The sequence below is a fragment of the Poecilia mexicana genome, unplaced genomic scaffold (genome assembly GCF_051168715.1).
Source record: "Poecilia mexicana isolate PSO_F unplaced genomic scaffold, ASM5116871v1 scaffold_14, whole genome shotgun sequence".
Lineage (NCBI taxonomy): Eukaryota > Metazoa > Chordata > Actinopteri > Cyprinodontiformes > Poeciliidae > Poecilia > Poecilia mexicana.
The window spans coordinates 21,391,671-21,418,495 of NW_028263383.1; the positions used below are offsets into that span (position 1 = coordinate 21,391,671).

The 26,825-nt window shown below is 37.1% G+C and overlaps 1 protein-coding gene across 1 annotated transcript in view; it reads left to right on the top strand.

The window, feature by feature from the left end:
* The first annotated feature begins 2,120 nt into the window (after nucleotides 1-2,120).
* Nucleotides 2,121-26,825, top strand: part of sgcd (sarcoglycan, delta (dystrophin-associated glycoprotein)) — a 152,950-nt gene continuing 128,245 nt past the window's right edge. Inside the window, exon 1 of the mRNA XM_088012341.1 lies at nucleotides 2,121-2,173. The gene's annotated coding sequence lies outside the window, so the exon portion shown is untranslated. The remainder of the gene's footprint in view (nucleotides 2,174-26,825) is intronic.

Genomic DNA, 26,825 nt, shown 5'->3' on the forward strand with positions numbered 1-26,825 from the left:
TCATAATAAAATGTGGATATGATATATTTGCAATATTGTTCTATCAAAAATAAAAATATTCTTAAACTTGTTCATTATAACTTACATTTGTCTTTAGGGCTGTTGTAAACGAATATTTTAGTAATCAAGTAATCTATCGATTATTCTTACGATTAATCGAGTAATCGGATAAAAAAAATTCTAAAATGAAATACTGGTAAATCTGGCATAATACCGGTGTTACTATCAGATATCAATATCAGTCCAATTTTTCATATTTGAGCATCCCTAACAGTTGCTTTTTTGTAGTTTAGAAAACTAACCTGTAACAATAATAGCTCACTTTCTAAGTTAACCAGAAGAAAAGTTATAGAAAAATCTGAAATTATATTGAATTTAATAACAAAGAGGCAGGCTCACAAATATGCTTATAAAAAATGTCTACAATCCAGCTTTTAGTTTATGTATTCATCTTCAGTGAGTTTAATAGATTAATTAAACTCACCTTGCCACCTAACCTGTCACGCTTTGGGTTTGAAAATACGGGAAATGCCGCCTGGAGTGGGAGGAGAGGGCGAATGAACGAACATGGGGTGGAGGGGAGGAAATAGACCAGCGGACTGACGAACCGTTAGACCGGGGGACGAACACGGGGGGAAGCAATACGGGATATTTACGACACCTTCATTGGTCACACTCAGAAACTCATCTACCAGCCATGTACGATGCGCTCCGCCACCCGTTTCTTCAGACCGGGATATGAAATTTATTGTGCGGTTCGTCGGTAAAGCTACATTTACACGGTAAGCATCAGCTACTCAGCCGCCCGCCCTGTTCAGTCTATCCGCTCACCTCAGCGCTCTTCCCGCCGTTCGCTTTCAACCAGCAGCCCCGGAGGAGAAATGCTGCCGTACTCCAGGCATTCCCCAGTCATTTTAAGGATGCTTATTGGTTCCCCAAAAACGATAAAAAGTCGGGCATTATCATCAATCAATAAAATCCCCACGGGCCAATCTTGCAGATTGGACTTTATGCCGCTGAGACTTAGCTTTTGTCAACAACTCAGAGGCGGAAGTGAGAGCTCCGCGCAACGCAAATGAAGTCCTGGCCGGAACACGGTGCGCTAACTAATAAAACATAAATTAACGAAGCTTTGAGGCAGGTAAATTTTCCTCGAGGAATTTTAGTAATCGAGGTACTCGAATCATTCGAGGAATCGTTTCAGCCCTATTTGTCTTATTTTGTGACTTTTTAGCACACAAGTATTTCTGTTTTGTCTCTAAAATGAATGCTTTGGCAGGTTTATGAGCTCTAAACAAACAAAAATAATTTAAAGTAAATTGCTCATTTCAACATCAAAATAAAAGTGACTCTTTTGTTAAATGTAAACTTGTTTAAAATACTTCTGACCTGCTGGTGATGCTTTTGCCTCTGAAACACTTACAAACTCACCACACCAATACATCATACATTCTTAATGAGACGTTCTGCTGAAGGAGAAAACCACCAACTTGGTATCTTAGTTTTCTTGTCTGCAACAAAAACCTGTCTGCTGTGGGATTTTCTGATATATTGTCAGGCTTTTTATTGAATGTCGGGTTTAAAGTTTTATGGGTTTATTCAATAATAAATCTTTGGGCCTGCACTACTAGAAGCTTCGGAAAATTTGTCAGCGGAAGTGCTTCCTGTGAAGGTTGAAAGAAATTCATATGCTAAATTATTATTAAATATAATTTTTAATAAATGGTGCTGCTTCAACAGAACTGCCTCAGCAGTTGAATTTTTTTAAGTATGCAGTCATTGACTGCTGTTTTAAAAAAAAAAGCAATCTATCATGAAAGCACAAAAGTCTACACAGCAGCATAGCCAGAAACCAGGGCACAGAAAGTTCAAGCAACCTCCAGAGCTCGATGCAAGTTCTTGTGTGAGGGATTTTTTGGGGTAATTTTGCTGATCCGGTCTCCTGCTTCTTACCTGTTTCTGCTTAATAAATGCTGAGACTGAGGGAGTTCTGATCCCTCGTTGGCACTGACTAAATTGGGAAATGTGGGAAATAATTGTAGAGGTCTGGGAGGAGATGATCAGCTGAGAGGTATTGTATCTGTGACATGCTGACCTTATCTTTTTCCTTCTTTCATAGGTGATTAGAAAAATCCCCAGGTCCCCGTCAGGTACTCCAAATCAGCACTCTGAGGTGAGTGTATGTTTTACTCTTTACTCTGTGCATTTATGTTATATTACAGTTATTTTCTGTCTGTGCTACATGGCTTCTTGGATGAAATTGCAGGATGAGCTGATAATGATGGAGGAAAACAGTTAAAGTTTTGATTGTTCATCATAATGTTCTTTTCTCAGTGGGCTTTTCAGACAAGGATTTACCTTAAACTGGTCTTTAGGTCTAACTTAAATGTCCCCTTTCAAATGTGCTTAGATTGAAAGTGAAATAAACATTTGCACTGGTAGTTACCCCTAACTATCCAGTAGCTTTGACCAACTGTTGAAGCTAATCATTCTTTCGGCTAACTGTTTCAACAGGCTGCTGCTGAGCTAAAACCCTCACCTTACTTTTGGTTAGTTCTGAGCATTAGTTAGCTCTAGATAATCGTTGACATAAACTAGTCTATTCTGACTAATTTATTCTGACTAGTATCAAGTCAGATATAACCCCACTAAGAGTTACAGTGGGGAGAACAAGTATTTGATACACTGTTGATTTTTCAGGTTTTCCCACTTGCAAAGCTTGTAGATGACTGTAATTTTTATCATAGGTACTCTTCAACTGTGAGTGATGGAATCTAAAACAAAAATCCAGAAAAATACAATGTATGATTTTTAAATAATTAATTTCCATTTTATTGTGTGAAATAAGTATTTGATACACCAGAAAAATGAAACTTAATATTTGGTACAGAAACCTTTGTTTGCAATTACAGAGATCAGACGTTTCCTGTAGTTCTTGACCAGGTTTGCGCACACTGCAGCAGGGATTTTGGCCCACTCCTCCATACAGATCTCCTCCAGAGCCTTCAGGTTTCGGGGCTGTCGCTGGGCCACATGGACTTTATGCTCCCTCCAAAGATTTTCTATTGGATTCAGGTCTGGAGACTGGCTAGGCCACTCCAGGACCTTAAGATGTTTCCTACGGAGCCACTCTTTAGTTGCCCTGGCTGTGTGTTTTGGGTCGTTATCATGCTGGAAGACCCGGCATGACCCATGACCCATCTTCAGTGCTCTTACTGAGGGAAGGTGGTTGTTGGCCAAAATCTCACGATACATGGCCCCATCCATCCTTCCCACAATATGGTGCAGTCATCCTGTCCCCTTTGCAGAAAAGCATCCCCAAAGAATGATGTTTCCACCGCCATGCTTCACGGTTGGGATGGTGTTCTTGGGGTTGTACTCATCATTCTTCTTCCTCCAAACATGACGAGTGGAGTTTAAACCAAAAAGTTCTATTTTTGTCTCATCAGACCACATGACCTTCTCCCATTCCTCCTCTGGATCATTCAGATGGTCATTTGCAAACATCAGACGGGCTTTGACATGCGTTGGCTTGAGGAAGGGCACCTTGCGTGCACTGCAGGATTTTAATCCTTGACGGCGTAGAGTGTTACTGATTGTTTTCTTTGAGACTGTGGTCCCAGCTCTATTCAGGTCATTGACCAGGTCCTGCCGTGTAGTTCTGGGCTCATTCCTCACCTTCCTCAAGATCAATGATGCTCCACGAGGTGAGATCTTGCATGGCGCCCCAGACCGAGGGAGATTTTCCGTTATTTTGTATTTCTTCCATTTTCTAATAATTCCACCAACTGTTGTTGCCTTCTCACCAAGCTGCTTGCCTATTGTCCTGTAGCCCATCCCAGCCTTGTGCAGGTCTACAATTTTATCCCTAATGTCCTTACACAGCTCTCTGGTCTTGGGCATTGTGGAGATGCTGGAGTCTGATTGATTGAGTGTGTGGACAGGTGTCTTTTATACAGGTAACGAGTTCAAACAGGTGCAGTTAATACAGGTAATGTGTGGAGAACAGGAGGGCTTCTTAAAGAAGAACTAACATGTCTGTGAGAGCCAAAATTCTTACTGGTTGATAGATGATCAAATACTTATTTCACACAATAAAATGGACATTAATTATTTAAAAATCATACATTGTATTTTTCTGGATTTTTGTTTTAGATTCCATCACTCACAGTTGAAGAGTACCTATGATAAAAATTACAGTCATCTACAAGCTTTGCAAGTGGGAAAAACTGAAAAATCAGCAGTGTATCAAATACTTGTTCTCCCCACTGTACCTCTTTAACTAGCTGTAAGTCAGATGTAACATTTTCACTTTCACCAGCATTATTTCTGAGTAGTGGCTAGCTGTGACTAGCTTCTTTAAATATCTGATGCTTTTGTTCAGAACTTTGTTTGTGAGTTATATTTGGTGTGAAATACTGATGAGTGTGGCAGTGTGAAGATTTTCCGCAGCTAGATCTGTAGGTAATGCTCATTTTTGTGCTTTCTAAATCAATTCTACTTGGATAAATACACACATTGTAGTTGCTTTGTTGTTTATTGTCTTGTCACATGTCTTTCTCGCCATCTCTCTGATGATTCTTTTAAGGCCAATTTTCCTCCATAACCCAGTTTGTTTTAACTGAAAATTAAACTTTTTTTGCTTGGATACAAGTAATTATTCAATTCTCAACACATGAACTGTTTTATCACTAAGGAAATGATGTAATCTCAGTATGTTAAAACAACAAGTCTAGAGCTGGTTGTTTGGATGATTGTATAGTGTTGAATCTGATGAAATGTAAAGTAGTTTTTATTGCTAGAAAATATCTGGATTACTTAGTTAAACAAAAAAGAAAAGAAAAAAGAACCCAGCAAAACAAACCAAAGACACAAACAGAAATACTCCTGGGCAAGCCAAACATAAAGACACAACAAAAATGCAAGTGAATATCAAATCCAAGAGAGGCTTGTCAATATTTACATCCTTAAGGAGAAAAAGGTCTCTTGACTTTTGAAAAATAAACTTCTGATGAACCGTGAGCAGATTTTTAAATGTACAATACCTGGATGTTTGCAGTTCAGCTTGAATGTGTGAATCTAAGATGTTGATTATTGTAAAAAATGACCTCAGAAATGAGGTTCATGAGTTCATATGAGTGAGGTTCAAAGAATGTTCATATTATGTTTTTTTTATTTGCTAAAGCATGGTGTTCTGCAATGGTTAGAAACAAGTATTTGTCCTAAAATATAAGGGTAAATAAATGTTCTTCTACATTTAAATAGCCCAAAACAAGCTAAAGCAACAAATGTTATCATGCTTACATCCAGCATGATAACATTTTTATAATCAGCTTTATTTTTTTTCTGCCTATTTCTTTATGCATATGCAACATTTTGTACCAGTCTCTGAATTTTGCTTGTTAAATAAACAGTGATTGTGGACCATTGGGAAAACTCAGACTATATTTTTTTTTTCTCCAGCTTGGAAAATGGTATTGAATTATTATGTTTTAGGTGGAGATGCATTTTTGTTGCATTGCTGTGTTTAGTTAATATTGTTTTACAATAAATACACACAGGTTAAATGGTTCAGCACAGTCATTTGGCTTAAATACAAATCGGTCTGCCGCTGAAGTAATTCCATCTCTGTTTTTCCAAATAACAACTAGTATTACTATAATTTTCTCATCCTATACTCAATGGTACAAGACAATGCACCTGGCAACTTACTGACATGAGTTCACTCCTCCTTAGATATTAATAGTGGTATTACAAAAGAAGAGACTTGCATTCCCGCAGTCACAGTATGACCAGGTTTTGAAAACAGTGCTCTGTCTCACCAACCTGAAGGTTAAAGTCAAAACGGTTTGTGTCCAAGATGTGTGAGGTCTGCAGAGATGTTAGCAGCCCTTGATCCAGACACAGTGTTGTGAGGGAAGTCATCAGTACAGTAGGTATAAACGTTTTTGTGAAAGAAGTTTAATCATATATACTATTTTTTTTAATTACCGTAATTTACCTCTTGGAGTAACAGCCTGCAACATTTATAATCCAAAGAGCCAATGTATCTGAATAAAAAAGGCTTAGAACCATAAATATCACCTGATCTTTAAAAAAATAAATAAATAAAAGTAGAAGATATTTTATAAATATCTTCTACATGAAATCTGTTGTAATTTTAAAAGAACAACCATTTTTATTTCTTTATTAAGAAAAAGCATAAAACATTTTTGGCTACATTTTTTCTGATAAGGCATGTTGATATTTGCACACAGCTTCCAGCCTAATGACAAGAAAAATACACCTAAATAAAATCTGGTACTTTTATTGTATTTTTGTATTGGAAATCAAATGTAATTATTCCATGCAAAAACTAAAAAATAACCCATATTTTTTAAAAAGTATTTTTGAAACTTCAGTTTCTTTCTAATTTTTAGTCAGTTTTTAGGAACCACTGTTGGAAGGTCCAAAAAGCCAGTTGCAGCTCTTTGCAGTTTTTACCAGCCTGTACTTAGACAACACACTTATTTTGGTCTTTAACACTTGCTCAGCACATTAGGCAGTAATAAACATGAATATAGTTTATGTTTATATTTTTTTTCACTTCTTGAGATTAGAAAATGTTTCTTAAATGTGCAGTTTGCATGCAGATGAAAGATGCATATACAGCAGAAATATACCACCAGGCTTCTAAAGCACTTAAAGCTCGTACAAGATAATTGCCCATTTCTTTATACCGAGACGGCACACTGAGACCAAAAGGCTGTATGCATATTCTCAGCACTCGAGATGGTCTGTGTTGCACATTATTTTTCTGCTGCAGTTGGTTCTGTTTGAGAGTTTGCTGGCAGTATAGTAAGTCGGCTCTACAAGGTGACACATCTAGTAACGCAGCAGCATTTGTTTTTGCTCCCGGCGTCGCCTCTCTCTGAGGTTCTGTTTGATTTCATAAAGCCACTTCTGTTTTCCCACTGCAGGAAACAACTGTGAAATCAGCCTAACCGCTCTGGAAACATGACAATATGTGCCACAATAAGGCTGACTGCTCCATTCCTTTGAGCAGTACAGGAGCAGGCACCTGGATCCCAGCTCACACCGAAGCATATGCCGTGTGGGCCTGTATTCAGGACTGGCACCTGGGCTTTTCTGCTCTGACTCCACTGAAAAACAATGGTATCATGTATGATTGAAGCAAGTAAAATACTCACCGCTCTGCTGTTGGCAAATAATAAATTAAGTTTATGTGTGTAGCGCAAAGTCACAGCACAAGTCATTTAAATGCTTTGTCTCCCATTAAAACCAGAACACTTCAATCCAGATATTTTTCTGGTTCTTTTTACATCAGTCATAATCGATTATACACCATTTATTTCCAAAGTTAAAGTAAATTTGATGCTTATCCGTGAACATGTGAGAAGAACTGTTGTAATTCAATTACACTGGAAGCCTTTTGATGAGTACAAAAAGTGAGCAAATGATCTGCAAATTGACAAGCTGCTTATCAATTTGCTCTTTTACCTTTGGATGGTTGTTATAATGCGTAACCAGGTGGGACAATAAGTTATTGTTTTTACAACTGAGAGCAATGGATAAGCATCTCAAAAGCTCAAAAAATCAGAGGAGTTGGAAATAAAAGCTTAATGAATGCAGAGAAAAGAGAAGGAGGAAGTTCAAAGTTCAAACCATCTTTACTATCGATAATAGTAACAAGGATCATATCTCCAACTCCGTTTCTCTGGAACCAAACCAAACGGACGGACAGAAATGTAAAGACTTAAATCTGTGGTAACTCTAAAGTTGAAGACCCAGTTCCTATTTTCTTATCCTTACAGTTGTACGTCATATAACCACAAATTAATATGAACTTCTTACCTTTGCTGCCAAAAATGCTAAATATTACTGACGCTAAGAGAGCTTCTTTCATGACAAAACCAATAAGATATCAAGAATTCATTATAAATTAGAAAAAGTACGACATCTGCAAGATCTAGGTCTCTGCAAAATCACTTAAGGAATCAATAAAAAAACTTTCAGAGTAATAGTTTTAAGAGCAGCTTACAGATATCTATAAAACTTTACTTTCTCACAGACCTAATTTTGTTTTTCTGGCAGTATAATGTTCAGGGAGTATTGGGTGGTGATTTTACTACTGATTATTCTGACCAAATCTGATGAAACCACACGAGTAGAAGGAGAGAAAGAGAGAGATGAGAAAAAGAGAAAGGGAGGACTGTTGGAGGTAAAAAGAGATTGAAATGTGCAGAGATGTGGAAGGAAAGGTGAGCAGTTAGAGGAGGATGAAGTGGAGAGGACCAGATCCAGCTGCTTCTGAATGAACCACCTCAAAGTTGCCCGTTAGCAAAGCCAACAAGACCGGGAGGAGAGCAGCGGCAGGAGAACAGGAGTCAGAAATGGAGAAAGGAATTCTGGAAAACGCAATGTCACTGGAGACCAGGCACAGGAAAAAAGGGAAAAGCAGAGCTAGATTGAAACGAAAAGAAGTAAACGCAGCATAAACACTCTGTTCTGCTGTGACTGTGATAAACACAGAAAATACAAGACAATCAGAAACAAACACCCAAGCAGCTGACTCTTAGGAGAAACAAGCTGTTTGTGTGAAAGTCAGAGGAATGATTTTCACTCTGGGTCTGGATGGAGTCGAGGAATTAGTCTACGCCCCCGCTGTGAGAGATGGAGCATTTAACATGGCCTCCACTCCTAGTCAGGGAAGGATAGCGTCTCAGTTTCAAGCTAAATTGCCTTCTTCTTCCTGATATGTACAGTCTATTAATTATGGTTCTATATCAGAAAACATAGACAAGGTAACACCATAAGATAGAACTACTGTTACCAACATGGTAACTTAGATTTCATTTTAGTTTATCTTTTCATAAGCTTTTTTAAATCCAGTTAATATCATCACACATATTAAAAGGTCTCCTTTGTTTCATAAAATCCTAATTTATCTTTTATTTTCACTCAATTTTAATGCATCTTTCTGACTGGGTTTTAATTCAGTGTTAAAAGTAATATTTTTATCATTTTACAAGTTTAAAACACAAACGTGTAACAATTCAGTGATTTTAAACAATATTATTTTATCTGCCTTTTAATATTCATATTTGTGGCTTGAATTTCAACGGTTTAATTGGCCTCCTACGTTGTTAAAGTTTAACCTGGATGTGTTGTGGAAAATTCACATTTTGGACATTTTGTACTTTCATTTGGGCCAAAGCAGTTTAAAAAACTCCAGCTGTAAGAAGATCATGTTTATTGGTGTCTGGAAAATGAGCCATTTTAAGAAACATCTAATGTAACATTACAAATCAGCAGGCACTGCCCCTCACCTAGCAACCCAAGCAGAGCACAAGAAGATTTGGTCGGCTAGTCTTACCACTGCATGCGCTGTACAAGTGTTTTGTTGTTCTTGTTGGTTGTGCAGTAGACTCTATGTCTGCTTTTCAGTTATTTACAGTTGTGTAACTGTGCATCTACTCGCAGCCATTTTTATGAGTGTAAATGTTGATTTTTGGGGCGTGGTTAGCAGTAGCTTATTTGAATCTAAAGTGACAAGACACTCTCAAATAGAGAGAACTGAGCAGATTAAGTCTTATTTAAGAATGATTTGGGCAAAAAAAAAAAAAAGTACATGTTTTGTATAACCCTTCCATCTATCCTAACATGTTCAAGGAAGCATAATAGGTCAACCTTAATACAAGATGGTTTGAATCTATTTTCTCTCTATCATTCTCTGTTGCAGTTGTACTGTTTACAGTTATGGAGGGTTTTTGCATCTATGGACACAACCCGGGTACTGAGTCAGCTTAAAGGATTTTGCAAGGCCACAATCTTATTTTCTGGCTCAAAGGAGAGATTTAGGTAAATTAATGATGGCAGAAATAAAAGAAATGACATCAAACATCCAGAAAATGCGTCTTTCCCGATGAGGAGACAATATTAGAAGGCTTTCATCTTGAACAAAGGTAATCTGTGGAGGTTCAACATCACAGCTGGTGAACTGATTTCCCAGATGAATGAAATCAACAACTATTTCCCCTAGGTAATAATTATCCTTATGGTACACTTTTGGGATGTTCTTGACTTGGCTTTTTCCTCAAAGAGCTTGTACTATTATTGTCTTTTTCACACACAATGTGGTATGGGCTTTCCAAAACCAAGAAGGGAACCTATTTAAAATTTGTGGTCAACCTTAGAATTAAAACCAGGAAGAAGCTAATTCATCTTGCTGAATGCTGCATGTGTCCATCTTTCACTATTTTAATGGCCAAAGGAATCTCCTAAAAAAGATTTAGCTGTTAATAACTTTTGATTTTTGACTTCAATCTCAGTTTAGAAGAACAACTGAAATGTTTTTGGTTGAAGGCCTGTTTCAGACATATTTGGATTTTATGTTATGTTATGTGTGACCAGCTGTTGGTCAGATAGCCTCACGTTTGACTAGACTATTTAGGTGTAAGGTGTTGAAGGTCAGATATATATGAGCGCAAGATGTCCAAACAAGCCCAAATCAAGGGGCGTCCATGGTTGTAATTGGAAACTGGTATGCTTGTTTGAAACATGGTGTTTTTATACGTGATGGTCCGGGAGGTTTGATTCTGGACTGAAGTTGCAACATTTCATTTTTAGCTGATGAGGTAACTATTGGCTTTCACACTGCACTGTCAAATGAGTCAAATCCTTTGAAAAATCTGTTTAACTCCCCATCTGTGGCAGCGCTACTCCAAGTAGCACTGAAAGAAACGGGACAAAAACCTCTGAAGAAGACGCTGAGCGCAACTTCTTTCTTCATGAAATGTAAATGAGAGTAGGTTAACGTCAGATTTTAGCAGCTGTAGGAATTCTCACAAAATGTGAACAAAATGTTCACATTTTGTGAAGAACAAAATTGTGCTTAGTTTCTTCTTCAGAGGTTTTCGTATAATTTCATACAGTGGTTCTTGGTGTAGCGCCACCACAGGTAAGAAGAGAAAGAGGGTTCTTCAAAGGGTTTAGATCAGTTGACATAGTGCAGTGAACTGCACCAGCTGAACATGTAACAAACGTTGCAATTTTGGATCTCAATTGAACCAAATCTGTTGGAGTTTAAAGGATGTTGTTCTAACTGTTTTCTCGTTCATTCAGGTCCAAACCTGCAAACCCAAATCATGCTATTCTATTGTTAGATAGAAGGAGCTTTTTGTTTCCCAACAAGCCATATTTTCTGTTTTTCAAATTCTAACATCTAAATCAAAGAATGGTGACCTTTCTGTGTCTCTGCAGAGCATCTTCAAAGTTAAGATTCCTCACAAATCTCGTCAAAGTGGATAAATAATTAAAATAACCTCTGAAATCCATCTTCTGCTAGACTACAGCAGCGACAGGAGAGAAAGTGAAGTTCGTTGGCATTTTAAAGCGTTCCATATGACTTCCCACAGCAGGAAACATCCTCCTGTGAGGCCTTATGATAATAGGCCCATATGTGCCGGCCGCGGTGACAGTAATTAATTGCTACACAAAACTTACGAGGTCGCCCAGCGGAGAACGGTGACCTCCATACATGAGTGCAATGACACAGTGGGGGTTTTTTTACAGCAGCATTGGGGGAAAGACTGTGAAAGGGTTGATGGGGGGTAAATTAGCAAGCCAACCTTCCCCCAGAAGGCGGTGGGGGCGGCATCTCACCTCGATCGTTTTGGCCCCCGGATTAGAGAAGTGAAATGGAGTGGGAGGTCAGCTGGGGATTTAATGCATGCTGCTGTCGACAAGGCTCTACCCCTACTCCCTTTGGTCGGCTCATTGTGTCTGAAATAAGCAGGAAAAGCGTGGCAGAAAATTATGGAATGGTGAAGATTCATGGAGATGTGAAGCAAATCAGCAGGAGTTGATGGGAAGGAGAAAGCAGGAGTACTTCAGGAAGGATGCGGGATGAACAGCTTTCAGATGTAGAAATGAGAAGATGCAGAGCTTGACTGGGAGGAAGAGATTGCTCAGAATGGAGCTGAAAATAAAGAGGTGAAGAGAGCACAAATGGAAGCCGGTGGTGGAGGGAGGAAGAGTGAGAGGGTTGATGTGACTCGACAAAAAAGAAACTAATGAAACTGCTTCAAGCTTAAAAGATAAATGATGAAATAATTGATCTCATTGCGTCAGGGAGTCATTTCAGCTCCACGTTTCTGGCTTCGGGGCACGGGGTGATCCTGAAACATCAAGTAGCTGAGAAAAAAGGAGGAAAAATTTGTGTTATTGCTCTTTTTTTGTAAGATGTTTTAAAATAAAGTAGAAACTTCTGGGATATTTAACAGAAAATAAAAACATCATCTACAGCGTATCGTCTAGTCTGAAACTCAGTGAGAACCTAAGAGAAAACTTCGTCTGGTGGACTTTATATGGCTCCGATCGATCTTAAGTAGAAACTATGGCGACGGAGCTTGTTGAGGAGATGCAGAGTCACAGATTACCCATGCAATTTAAATAAACAAATCTTTTACTCCAGCTAAATCCTTTTAATGTTAAGATGCTAAAGACCTTGAAAGTCTTAGCAGGATCAATAAACCTTTAAAAGAAGGCAGAACAATTACTAAGGGATTAACAGGATGGGTCAGTTTACTTTGAACTGATCTGATAGTCTGATTCTACAGAGGAGTGAAAAAGTGGTTTGGATCAGGATATAAAAAGCTTCTATAAGTCATGTCTTATGTTCTGCAGACGTAGACGGCTTCTTCTGTTTTCCAAATACAGACATGTGGGATTCTAACAATAAAGGTTGGGGCATCCTATCCCCTAATGGTCTTACCTCCTTTAGATAAAAAGCTGCAGTCATTGTCTGTAGAAACCTTGTTGCACTCATCACTTCTTAGCTGTGAAATGTTGTTTCTTGTATCTACATCCAGTTGCCATGCAATGAGATTAAGATCTGGACTTCTACTGTCATGGAACTTTCCTTTTCCTAATGCTCCACCAGTTCTTAATGGATTTACTGGTATGGTTTTGGGTCTTTGTTATGTTGAAGGGTTTAGTTGTCCCTCAGCTGAATTTTTATACAGATTGCCTCCTAAAATACCGTCTTGTACATGGTAAATGTATTCAATGACACTTCCATCTCTATGCTTCACTGTTCATATGAGGTTGTTTTCCTTGAACAATGTTTTTGTTTTATGGCAAACATGTCCTCTGTGGTGGCTTAAGCTTGAATTCACATCAGTCCTGTTTAGTCCACTTTTATCAAACACTAGTTTGTTTGGCCTGATAGTCCAGTTTGTTTGGGGAGGTGTGAATGTGCAATCAATCTCTGATCAACCATAGAAAGTGAACTCTGACCTCCTAAAAGGTCTTTGTTCAGTTGAAGTGAACTCTTGTGCGGTTCTTGTGCTAAGCAAACTGCAAAAGTTTGCTTATCATTACAAACTTTTGCACTACAAGGCATTCTGGGTAAATACAACCAGATCAAACATGCAGGCCTGGGGCAAGCAGGAGAAATGGTTTGTGGTGCTTTGCCAAAGTTTGAAGAGAAATACTACAACTGCTAAAATCAGACACTTTTTATCTCTCACTTTTTTTGTGTGTCAGTTTCCTTTGTTGGTTCTTGGTACAGTGCCACCATAGGCGAGGAGGTGAACAGCTTCTTAGAAGGGTTTTGGTTCATTTGACACAGTGTAATGTGAGAGCAAACTGCACCAGCTGAAATGTAACAAATGTTGCAATTTTGGTCCCAAATTGAACCAAGTCCACTGTACTATTGGGTATGAAAACATAGTGTCCAACTACAACTGAGTCCTATTTGGCAAAGATAAGGCGGTTTTGGCATTACTTTTAGCATCTTTTAGGATCTTGTGGTTTGCTTTTAGGGTAAACTTTCTTGAATGGCTGAATTCAAATTTCTTAAAACCTCTCGAAAACTCTGACCAGCCTAATCATATGCTACAGTCTTCCTGAAGGCACCAGACAGCTCTTTGGATCACATATTGGAGTTAACTTTCACTTCAATAGTCGAGGCACTTCAAACTAAACCTCTGAAGTATAAAACTTTCTTTAAAAAGCTGAATAATGAACTGCGTATTGTGTGATGCATTGTGTTTAGCCATTTTACATTGGAATAAATTTGTTTATTCCTCAACTAAAACTGGCTTTTTTTTCTACATTTTTCAAAACATTTTCAAAAGTATTTTTTTATTTTTAATGTTTATTTATATTACTGCATCCAAATATGAATTTTTTTCCCTACATTCTTCTATGTCTGTAGCATCTCTGAACAGCTCTGACCTGATTTGATCAGTTTTCTGCTCTGTTAAAAGTTTTCATTTAAAGATAAAAAAAACAAAAAAAACAAAAAAACAAATCAGTTAGATTTGTTTCATACAGAAAATTCTCACAAATATCGGACAATTTTCCCAGTGTCTACGCGACCGATCTCAGTGCTCTACACACTGCCTGTTTTACACATGTCAGTCATCTCTGGAGTCTACAAATCACATTTAATGGTAGCTTGACAAGCTTTGATCAACAGACTTTCTGCCAAGGCTTGCATTTGGCTGCTGAGTGGAGTTGTAACTGATGAGAACTTTTACAGCAGCTCCAGGGCCTTGAACTGCAGGAGAAGTAAGCTGGATGAGGTCAGAGTCACTTTTGCTGCTTAAATCCTATGGTCAATATTTGAGAGAGGGGGTTCAAAAGGAAAGGTCAGCTGTTCATCACAAGGCCGGCAAAGAACCGTGCATAGACAGTTATTCCTCAGGCCAATCTGATGCACCGACTAACATCGACTTTTTTAGGCTGTTGAGGGAAATATGCAGGAAAAGATGTTGGAATCGTCCTCGGCTTCTCTCCCAAGAGATGGTGGGTCCCTACGGAACGGGTTTCCTGTGCTTCAATTCAAGCCCCAGGAGCCAATGCTGAACCACAGCGCCCTCGGGCCTGGCTCCATCAGGGCTCCCATTCCAGACAAGGTTCCCCATTTGTTCTTGTCTTTATTTCTTACAGGATTTTAAACTATGATAGACTAGCAGACCGATTGGTGCTTCAGCAGCAGATAGAGAGAGGTTGGTCTGCTCTGTGAGGGTAAAGCAAGATGAAAACATGTTCTAAAGGTTAGGTTTATGCGGCAATTTAACTTTTTACAAAAGTATGTTTTTTATATATTTAAACTCAGCTAACTTAATAAAACTTTCAAAAATATTAAAGCCTTGTATATGCACCAAGAAGGTGAACTGCACAATTAGTTCAATAAACAGCAGTTGAAGTTTGAACCGGAAAGCTCTGATGACTCACATTATTCTGCTCTGCAGGGAGAAAGAAGTCTGCCACAGGAGTTTTAATTAGCAATTTAAAAAAAAAAAGTTTGGCTCTTTCAGCTTCAGCTTTGAATATTAGAGTCTTGCAGTCATGAAATTGTATTTATTCTAGTTTAACTTGAAATGTGCAATAACAGCAGACTTAAAAGAAAATGTTTTTGCAAGGCACATTTGGCACATTTACCGTAATAGATTTTTCTGCAGCTGAAGTGGATATGTTATAGTGAAAGCAAAAAAAAAAAAATACTTTCTAAGTGAATGGAAATAACTGAAAGATTAATAAAGATCAAACAGTTACTGACTGATTGCTAAAACTATTGATACAGAACTTTTTTTCTACAGAGATTAGAAGGAAACTAAAAGTGTTGGCCGACACAATTGACTGCACAATACTTAGTGTTAGCAAAGACGTTCTTTGCATTTCAATAATATTTTATGTTATTCAATATAACATTAAATAATATTAATAATATCAATAATATTTAATGTTATTTGATATAACATTAAATATTATTTAAAAGTGACAATATATGTCAGACCTAAAAGGCACAAGTGATAAGAAAGCACACTTTTTCAGTTGTTCTGTAGTATTTTTGTGAAAATCATAAAAGTGTTACTAAGAACATTTAATGGTCTGTCACAGCGTCATCCAAGTAATGCCGTTTTACCACTAAACGGGAAACGATTACATTTAACCATATTTTTAAATGTTTTTTCAAATTCCTAAGCAAAATATTTGAGAATGTTTATTTCAATTTTACAACTTTTTTATTGCCTCTGAATTTGTCAAAAATAAACAAAACAAAAGGCATCATTACATAAAACAAATCAAAAATTGTGAAAACTTTCAAGTCCAGAGAATGATGAAAAACTAGAATCTGAGGGAACTCTGCAGGATGCTCTATAATTAAAATGGAGTTGTGTATGTGGTGCTTATTGGTTTAGATTTGCTGACAAAGAAAAACATAAACACTAGAATTTAAATCACAGTCATGGAGACGCAAAGAAAAATACCCAGAGCGTATTAACTGAGATGTTCTAATTTTCCCAGAATGATGCCGACTGGAGTGCAGATGGTGAATCTAATTAATTGCCTTTGGGAAACTGTACTGGGTCTTTTATCGCTTTGTTTCTGACTTTTCTCTTCCTTAATCATCTCCTCTTCCTCCTCACGCAAGTTAAAAATGGCACATGCAGAAAATAAACAACAATATGCTGAACATTTGGAGGCCCAAGAGTCAGGAGAAGATGTTGCAACTAATAAGAGCTAAATACTAAGGAAGAGGATTAGTCACTGAAAATCCTCTTCCTTTTAAACTCAGTTTAAACAAAACTGAATTTAATTTCACAATTCTGAACTTTTTCTCAGGATTCTCACTTTTAATCTCAGTAGATTAAAGTCAGAATTCTGAGGAAAACATCAGAATTCTTTATTTTTCAGTGGCCCAAATTATCTTCTTTAAATTACTGCTTAAAGTCTCCGTAAAAGCAGTATTTTAGGGAAATATTAAAATAAATTTCTCCATAATAAGCATCTTTTCTATGCAACTTTACCATTAACAGAGCAATTTGATGACACCAGAATGACTCAACTTTTATCTGTTAGGATCTGTGTTTTCTGTGTAGTTTCTGTCTGTCTAGTCCTGTTTTCCCCTGAGTCTGTCTTGATTGATCCCAGCTGTGTGTCGTTCCTGTGATTACCCTCCCAGTGTATTTAGTCCCACCTGTTGTCAGTGTTCTTTGTCGGATCGTCGTCGTGTCTCTCCCTCGTTTCACGTCTGTGTCTGTTCCTGTGCTGCCTGGGATTTTCTGTTGTTCCTCCTGGTTTTTTTCATTAAAATTATATTTCATCATGACTACCTGGGATTCCCGGCGTCTCTCTCACCACTCTCAACCACACATCATGACATTATCACCTCAAATGCCGTCTGACTTGTTTCCCACAGCACTTCCAAGTCAGTAAAATAAATAGAAATGTCTCTCAATAAAATCGGTACATTAAAATGTCATTAAAAAGTAATTTTTAGAAGCTCAGTACATTTTCGGTAGTTTTTACTGCTGTACCTTTTTATCTGCTATCAAACTTTTTCCTGCTACTTAACTTTCTGTTGATATGCTTGAAACTACAGAAGAGGATTAAAAACAAAATAATTCTGACTTTAATCTCAGATCTTTTTCTCACAATTCTGAAATTATGTACAACTGGTTATTTACCATATCATGGGTTTACCATACGAATGTGTTACAATTTCAAGTTCAGGAAGCGTTTAACAATTCCGTTACTTTAGCAATTAACTATGAAAGCTTTATTCAGGCTGCACTCTTTTATTTAAATGACAAAAACATTCAGGTGACTTCAGCTAAAGGAAAAATAAACTCTTTAGAAACGAGGGGAATTTCCACTTGTCCGACGGTCTGTCCAAAGGCAATGCCTGATGTATTCGTCTCATTACCCAGCTCAATTATTCTCACACACACAGAGGAGTTGTGTTCTCTACTCTGTATTAACAGCATCCTGCAGACTTGCCTTCAGCAGCTGCAGTCAGACAGCGTAGAGAAGCAGCCTGAATTATTGAACAAATCAAGGTCCCAGGCTATGTTTTTATATGATTTTAGTAATGAGGCCACTGGAGATCACACTGAGAGTAGTAGAGAAAAAATAAGGTCTTCATCTGATCTGCAGTGTGTGTGTTTGTCCAGGTCTGATCTATACAGAACATGAGTGCAGATTAGGACATTACTGATCAAACCATTTTCTTATGTAACAGCCCTGCGTTGTTTGCAGAATCTGTACTGGGTCAGAACCACTTCGAGATTCTGATGTGACAACTGTAAGTAAAAATGCAGTTTTATGGTGCAAAACACTGTAAACTTTTAAATCAAAAATTGTTTAACAACATCAAATTCAGTTGTTAGCATAGATAGAAGTAACTAACAGAGACGTGTATTTTACTCAAGATGTGAAGAACCAGCTGTGTTAACTAAAAACTTGCACCAACCCTAAAGCACTATTCATAAACACTAGTTCTGCTAACGCTAAAAAACTACATCATGTATTCAGCTGAAGCTAATACCAAATCGCTAACATCAATTCAAATTATGTCTGCTCTTGAAAGACTACAGCCCTCAAGCACCAGTTGAATGTCCAGTTTTTCAAAAATTCTCTGTGAACCCACATTTTCTTAAGTTATTGATGCATATCTTCACTGTGAAATAGTGTAAACGTAGATAATGCTTTGTTGTTTTATTCCCTGAGCCTGACACATACATTTATGCAATGATAACCTTTTCAACTTCTAAACTAAAGCTGGGCTTAAGGATGGAAAACAACAAATGTGAAGCTAAAAGAGTTTAAAATGATTTCAGGTTAATCGGTTTCTCTGTAACTGATTGTTTTCAATTTTACCACTTCAATCCAGAGGTGTTTCAACCAGATTTATCCACTTTTATGCCCCTCAACCTAACTGTGCTTTTGAAGAAGAGAGTAATTAGTGAACATCTGTTTGGACAGATTGATTTTTACACATTAAACCAGGTCAGTGTTCATTTTCTATGACTGTCGCTGCTTTTATATTGCTCATAGGATGAAATTTCGGTTATCAAGAGCTCTCTTACTGCAGATCAGACACTGCAAGCATCTCTGCACAGATTGACAGTACAGAGACTCACTGGGATGTTTTCACTTCCCTGCGAAAGACTCAACCACCAAGACACCTAATGCATATTTAAAGTTACTCAAACACTCGTCTCTACAGTTGAGCTAATGTGACTCTCTGCTCTATCCACTGCTTCGGTTTCATTTTTCACAGTTTTTATCCTTAATCATGTTCTGCCCACTCATCAGAGCTGGTCTGTCTCCAACCACAGCCCTCATCCCTTTTCCCTCCAACCTCTTCTTGTGAATCTCTTATTTAAACCGCGGTTTTTAATGTTAAAGCAGGAGATCCGGTGTCTTTTCCCCGCTGTGAGAAAGTAATCTCTGTCAAGGATTTAAGGAAATGTTCACGCTACCATTTCAGTGGGGCTGAACCACAGATGTGGAGGATTAGAGCGAACATTGAAAGATAAGAATACATCTTAAGGTGGGCTTTTTTGTCACAAAAGGTGTTTTCGTGTTATTTAACAAAAATGAAATTAGAACTGCAGTGGTTCATTTTATTGAGGTTATGTTGAATATTGAAGTTCTTGATGGGTCGGTTGGAAAAGGCTGAACAAATATGGATTGGTGGGAAAAAGAAAGGTAGTTTATCTAAAAATAAAACAGCTTGACCACAAAACCACAACTGAATCAGTCACAAAATTCCTGGAACGTTTGCACAGATTGACACCTAAACACAGATCAGTATGCTTTGTAGCAAAGGATCCATGTGCAGCTAAAAAAAAACCTTTAATGGAAAACGTTCAACCCTTTCTGCTTGACATAGCATCAGTGTAAGCAGATATCTGTGTTTTAGATTAATTGGATAGCTAAAAGTGTTTAGTGAGATTTAGTTTTTTTTTTTGTTTTTTTTTTTACAGCATTTGAACTGGGTTCATCTAAAACTGTCCCAATGAAGGAGCTGTGGGTAACCGTTTACCTTTTGTTTATTTTTTTCCTCCTCTCCTCTTTCATTCCCTCTTTCCTTCATTCCCTCCTTCTGACCTCATGTCTGTCCATTATTTCTTCATCTCCCTTCTTTCTCATGTTGTTCCTCATCCTCTCTGGTTTCCTTGCTTAGCTTTATTCATCCAACTTCCTTGTATACTCTCAGACTTCCTACCTTTATGTCCTTCTTTATGTCCTAATACTGAAATCCTTACACTTATCCACTTTTTCATTTTGCTGTTAATGCTTCAACTTTAAAGATATAATGTTGATTATACTATTAGATGGGTTGTCCTGAACCTCTCACCTCTATAAATCTTTTGATGAGCAAAACAAAATAAGATGACATCTGTACTGCTAACTGCAGGTTTCTTTTTCCCAGAGCCATTGGATTTAAAGACATTTACTGAAGGTTTTGATATGCTTCCCCAGAGCTTTTTAATTTCCTTTGCTGATTTTTATATTCTTTAGCTTCATACTGAACAGTCTTCTCCTTTGATGTCACTCTACCCATTCCCTCTGTGTTTGATCCCTTCACTGATGTAAAGACTTTTACATGGAAGCAGACCACTGACGGCACAGCTGGATGTCTTCCAGTGCTGACATGTTGCTCTGTCTGCATCTTGCCATCAGTGCAGTGCATCACCATGTCCTACACTCAGCAACAACAGTCCCAACATCACTGATCAAACAGCAGATACCAGGCTTACAGGCACACAGAGAGCTCTCCTTATCAGCCGCCGGCAGCACAGGTCTGTGCTCACAGTGTTAACTTCATTTAGAAAGATGCTTTATTCAGTGGCACTTCAGTTCACAGTCCAGCTCCATTCGACTCACTTTGTGCAACTTTAATACACTCTATAGAATTATTTCATGTCTCTTTGTGTGGACATTATATCAAGCTTTGGTTAATAACTCTTTGGTCTCATTTGAGGACATTGCATATGAACACAATCTTATTAGATACTGAAATATTGAACTTGATACAGATTTTAAGAAAATGAAACAATACATTACAGCTCTAATATTATCTTGAAAGCACAGAGCAAGAGTAGAAAATATATTTAATACATTAATTGGGGTGAAACCATTATGTAGAAATTAAGCATCTGTCTAGAAAAAAAAATTAAAAGTGTTGCTTCCTAGATTGCAAAACATACAATAAATATAACACTAGAAAATGCTTATGTCCTTAATGAAAATATATTAAATTAAGTTCCTAATATTATTGTTGGACTTTAATTTGTATTTTTGTACCATTTAAGCACATTCTCTCCACCTTAAAGATAAGTGTAAAGCGTTTGATGCTTCTAAATGAGTAGGAAGTTTCTGTTTTCTAAAATGGCAGAAATAACTATTAAAAACCTGTGAATCATTAGGCTATATTTGCATAAAGGGCAGGAATTACCATAGCAACCAGTGTCTGGAGTTTGTTCCCTAAGAAAATGGTGAAAATCACCATAGTAACAAGTGATAAATCCTTTTGTTTTCATTGGGAACAAAATTGTATGGGGCTGCAGAAATTCAAAACTATTGTACAAGTCAATACTTCGCTAATGTCCCACTGCCTAAAATCCCTGGTGATTCTTTCAAGTTGACTCAAGTGCAAAGAAAAATTTAAGTTATTTTCTGATCTACAACTGAGCATAAGAAAACTGATTTTTAAAAATTGCCAATTTGTCCCTGTTGTTTGCATTTAATGTCAAGGTCCCAATTAAGTTTAGGCCATGCAAATCGCCAAGGGCTGGAACCACAGAACAATACAACTTCAGAATCATCCTTCAAGCCTGGTGGTACGACTGGAAAGGGCGTGTACCACCATGATAGATATTAAACCAGTAGGGCAGGAATCACCACAGCAACTAGGTTTACAGGCACATAGAGTGCTCTCCATATAAAAGAGCAGGTCTTACCATAGTAACTATTAATCTAATAGTTTGTTCCCTTCTATGGTGATTCTTGCCCTAAAAGGGCCCTTTTGTTATGCCCCAAGCTTCTCTAAGGAAAAGGGTACCATCATATTTGCAGATAGTAATTACAAGAAAACAAATTGGAATTTCACATTTTCGTTTCACTCCATTATCATCAAAACCTTCATTAAGATAGAGATCAAACTAATGCCAAGGTAATGTCTGTGAATTTGTTGCAGGTGTTAGTTATTTTCCTGTGATCTTCAAATATTCACATAAACTACAGAACAAAATAAAAACCATTTCTCCTGAACCTAAGATGCTTTTAGATGATTTTTCACATGTCATGCACAGTGTGGGTTTATTCTTGTTAATTGGTAGATATGCTACCTTCCTGTTGGACTCAATATAACCTTTTGTACAAAAGTCTGTCCCAATTAAGGGTGTCTTATACTTATTTAAGTATCAAACAGGTTTAAAACTGTACATTTTCTGTGTAACCTCCATCTTCTGTGGTGAATGTGTCAGAGGATTTGCTGAGATCTTTCTCACTTTGTTTTCCAGCTTCAGGAATATAGAGAAAGCCACATCCTTCTCCATATTGAGGAGTTTTGAGGGTAACACACATCAGGGGCACCACATCATGTCTTTTAAAGCCTTTAACACACATTGGTAGCATCAACCAGAGCTAATGCAGCTATCATTAATCCCAACAGATGGCGAAGATATTCTCTAAATATTTTCTAAAACTTCAAAATATTAGCATTCTTTCTTGATATCCACTCTTCAACGATATTTCTTTCTAATCGCATCGCAAAAAGCAAAAAAAAACAACAAGTAATTGAATGATAAATTAAAATGAGCTGCTGATGTGTAATATATTTCTTAAAGACAATTTGTTTAGAGACATCTTAATACATTTTATTTCTTGGTTTTGGTTGTATTTTGAATATTTAAAGTTTTTTTTTTTTTCAGAAAATCACAAAATTTAGATTTATTGGTCTTTGAGAGAGCAAATTTTGATTATTATTTTGTCATTGTCAACATATTACTTAAAAGAGGTCTCAATAGCTATATATTATTGTTTATCGCAATAATTACTGAGACAGTTTAACCTTCAGCAAAACGTTGTATGACATTTGTATATTTTTCAACCTCCTTTTTTGTCCTACTTGTACTTAACAGGAATATGCAGCTTTAATTTTTTTCTGTCTCTTTCTGTCTTCCTAGCGGCCATCTTAGGTGGCTCTCTTGTTGGTCTCCTCTGCTTTATCTCTTTCCAGTTAATACCACAGGCATTAAAGGAAAAACATATTTGTAAGTACAGAAAACTGTCCAGGAAAAAATTGAACTACTTGTGAGATCAGCCATAGATCTTGTTGTGTGCCTACCGCAGATCGATGTTCTCATTACTGTCCCATTTGATCTGATCCTCTATTGTTCATCCGAACTTCTTTTGTGGCTATTTCTTTTTTATTTCATGTTGTACTCTTTCCTTGATGTCAGCCTCCTCCACTACATCTTTCTGGATAGTAACAACTTTGTTAGAATTGTCAAGTTGCTCACATGTCCTGTCCTCTTTTTTTCTTTCCAGAAATAAAATCAAAATAGGCAGTTTTTAGAAGTTTGCTTAACACTGCATGTCCTTTACAGCTTTAGTTATCAGATGATTTGCAGAATTGTTCTTATGTTTTCCTTTTATTGCTGTGTTAGAAACATACGGCAGAGGATTAAGGTCACTACATTTTTCTTTTCTTTTTTTTCTCAAATTTCTGACTTTAAGGCAGATGGGCACCTGTGAGAAATGAGTTTCAATGAGAGAGATTAAGACTTTAAACAGTATGTTAAGTTTAATTTACTGGAAGTGAACTGTGACTGTGGTCTGCCATTTCCACAACTGGACTATAACTGTGCTGACAACAATTACGGTAACTGAGTATAAAATAGGATTTCAATCTTTAGCTGATATATGCACACAGTGGAGGGAAATGATTATGTAATTCTGACATAATTTTTAACTTTAATAACTGAATTGTTAGTTTGCTAGCTATAAGGATACTGAAATAGCAGAGTGTTAGCAGACAGCTGGTGTCCATGTTATTTCAAATCACTGTAACATATGTGGGGATTTCTCTCGTTATAAGCCCCAGATATGTAGGAATTGATCACATATCCTGTAGCGAGTTCCAGGCAATGGGAGCACATTCATTTTGACCTGTTGCCCTTTCCAGCAAGTCCAGATTCCAACAGGAATCACCATGTCTCTCACCTATTGTTAACCACTGGCATATTAAATTTGTAATGCTTTTAGTTCTCAAAAAATTATAAGTTGACAGTTGAGAAAGAAAAAGCCTGTTCCAGAATGATGAAAAACACAACTGCAGTAATAAAAGCATCACAAACCATGCAATCATTGCTCAATGTGCAGAGATGGCTGAAAGTAAAAGTAGGCTCTAAAAGCTGCTTTCAGTCACTGAGGTGCAGAAATATGTTTATGGAAGACTATTTCATGTCTAATATAAACAAACCTGGTAACACTTTATTTGAAGGGGGGTGAATAAGACTGTCATGACACTGTCATAAACATGACATAACACCTGTCATGAACATGAATAAGCCTTCATGAATATTTATGACTGTTGTCATAAAGCGTCATTCGGTAAATTATGACACTTTTAATACAAAGTTGACATTATTCAAAATGTCTTTGTTATGACAACTTGACATTAACCAAGAAATCATTACTGTTTAAACTTTACCTTTAATAACATAAAGTTACCTAATTTTTAAAGTGCAATCAGTAATACTTTTATAACAATCAGTAACAATCATGTTAATGAAATTGTCATGACAGTATTATTCACCCCCCTTCAAATAAAGTGTTACCACAAACCTCCTATTTTATTGCATTTCTCCCAGCAGAAGGACGACTGCTGAGCTGATTGTTCGGTATACTTATATGTTGGCATGTCAGGAACTTATTGTAGTGGCTCAACAGAATTAGAGACTGACTTTTGTCCCTTCACAACAGCTGTAGACATTACTTTAGACTCATGTTCTATATTGTATTTTGTAAATATTAAAACTTCTTACTAACTTAAACAGTTTTAGGATGATTTAGCATTTAAACTGAACCTACAACACACCTTCTCTTTTGTCCATGTGGTGCAATAATGAAATTCATGCCACCTTTGTTCTTTTATTTCTGCCATTAGTCGAGAGCCCTTCTGTTGTTTTATGGAATCATCACAGATGGCAGTTTGGGACAGTTTATGCAGAGTGTAAATATCTGCAGATTTCTCCAGCTCTCTCTGGGATCGTTGACCTTTTGGAGCACCTGGTACAGAAAAAAAAAAGAGTCTAGTTGTTTTTGGTTGTTCAAATTAATAGCCACTCATTCTCCTTCAGCCAATCCACTTTGTAAAGAGCACCAGTACAACAACCTTATGCCAAGATTTTCTTGGCTACACAGTTCAGTTTTTGTTTTGCCTGAACATTAAACTTCTACCTGCAAATTAATTTCAGTTGGCCAGTTGTGGTGTTGTTGGTAGCCCACCAGTCCATAGTGATTTGAAAACGTGTTTTACAGTCAGTGTCAGGCTTGCACCTTGGTAGTTTCCTGGTTGTTCCTGAACATCCGGAACAACTTCATTCAACCCGAGTGCCACAGTTCGGTTCAGATTATTGAAATTTAAACTACATTCAAACGGCAAATGCAAATACTCTTGGGGGGGCGGGGGGGAGCCAGATGCAGTAAATTTTAAGCAAGATGTGCTTTTTGTGGCTAGAAACCAATTTAAATGAACTCTGCAAACTCTGCCAAGCATGGTGGTCAAGAATCCAACAGGGATAAAATCGGATCTTACGACTGGTGGAGAAGTAACTGTAGGGATATTTAATCAGATTCTGCTGGATTATTAAAACGTCTCATTCAAAAAATTACAACATTATAGAAAATTTGATTTATTTCAGTAACTAAATTCACAAATTAAAAGGCACTGTATCGATTAATTACACAGAAACCGATGTTTTCATTTAGACATATTGCATCAGACCAATAAAAATAAAAAATAAAACAGAAATGTATTCTTAATGAAAAGTACATATAACACCTGCCTAATCTTTATTTTCAAAAAGTATAACTTCTAATTCATTGAAATTAAGTGTATATATTTAAACTACCTTGATTTATTTATTTTTTCTCTATTTGGATTACTGAAAGTCCAAAATAGGGAAGGTAATTATTACTTATATGGATGTAATAATTACCTTAATGGATGTAATAATTAGCTATAGACAGCTAAAATATGAAATTTAGATTTTAGCTGTTTATAGTTTCATCTTGTTACTATGGCATCCCAGTTGCCATACCCAAAAATTCATAGAGGGAATTCCCATTGCTTCTGTCTTTATCTTAGGCAACTAATATTGAAGAGATGGTAGAGAGAAACATATTAGTAAAACTTATGAAGATTGAGACAGTTTATTTTAGTGGAGTTGCAGGAAAATTGACTATTTTGACTCACATTTTTCTTCATTGGCCAATCCGTTGAACATTTGAGTCATCATACAGACCCGTATTTTCTCCATCAGAGCAGATCAAACAGCTCCTTAAAGTCTACCAACATTTTTAGATTGTGTTTTCCAACGCAGTAAGTTGGGAAAATAAAGCAAAAATTAGGTTTTCCACTTGTGTGCGTCCTTGTTTCATTTTTCCCCGGAAGCTTCCAGGGTCGTTGCCTTAGCTCCCACACCTCTCTGCTGACACATCCTTTGAATGTAACTTGACAGAAGAAAAATGAGGATTTCTGCGCCTGAGTCACATTCTAATTCCTTTCTTTATCTGCTTCTGAAAGCCTCTCTTTATGACTAACTGTGACCGTTATCACTGTCACTTGATGGCTTCTGAAGGTGCTTTTAGAGCTACTTTCAAATAAAAGACCTCTACCTTCTTTGGTTGGTATGTTAAAGATTTTTCATCTGGACTTCCTCTATGGATTTGTTGAAACTCCTCTCCTGTTAGAGTTTTTCTCCAATCATGACTTTGAGAAAGTGCTGTTA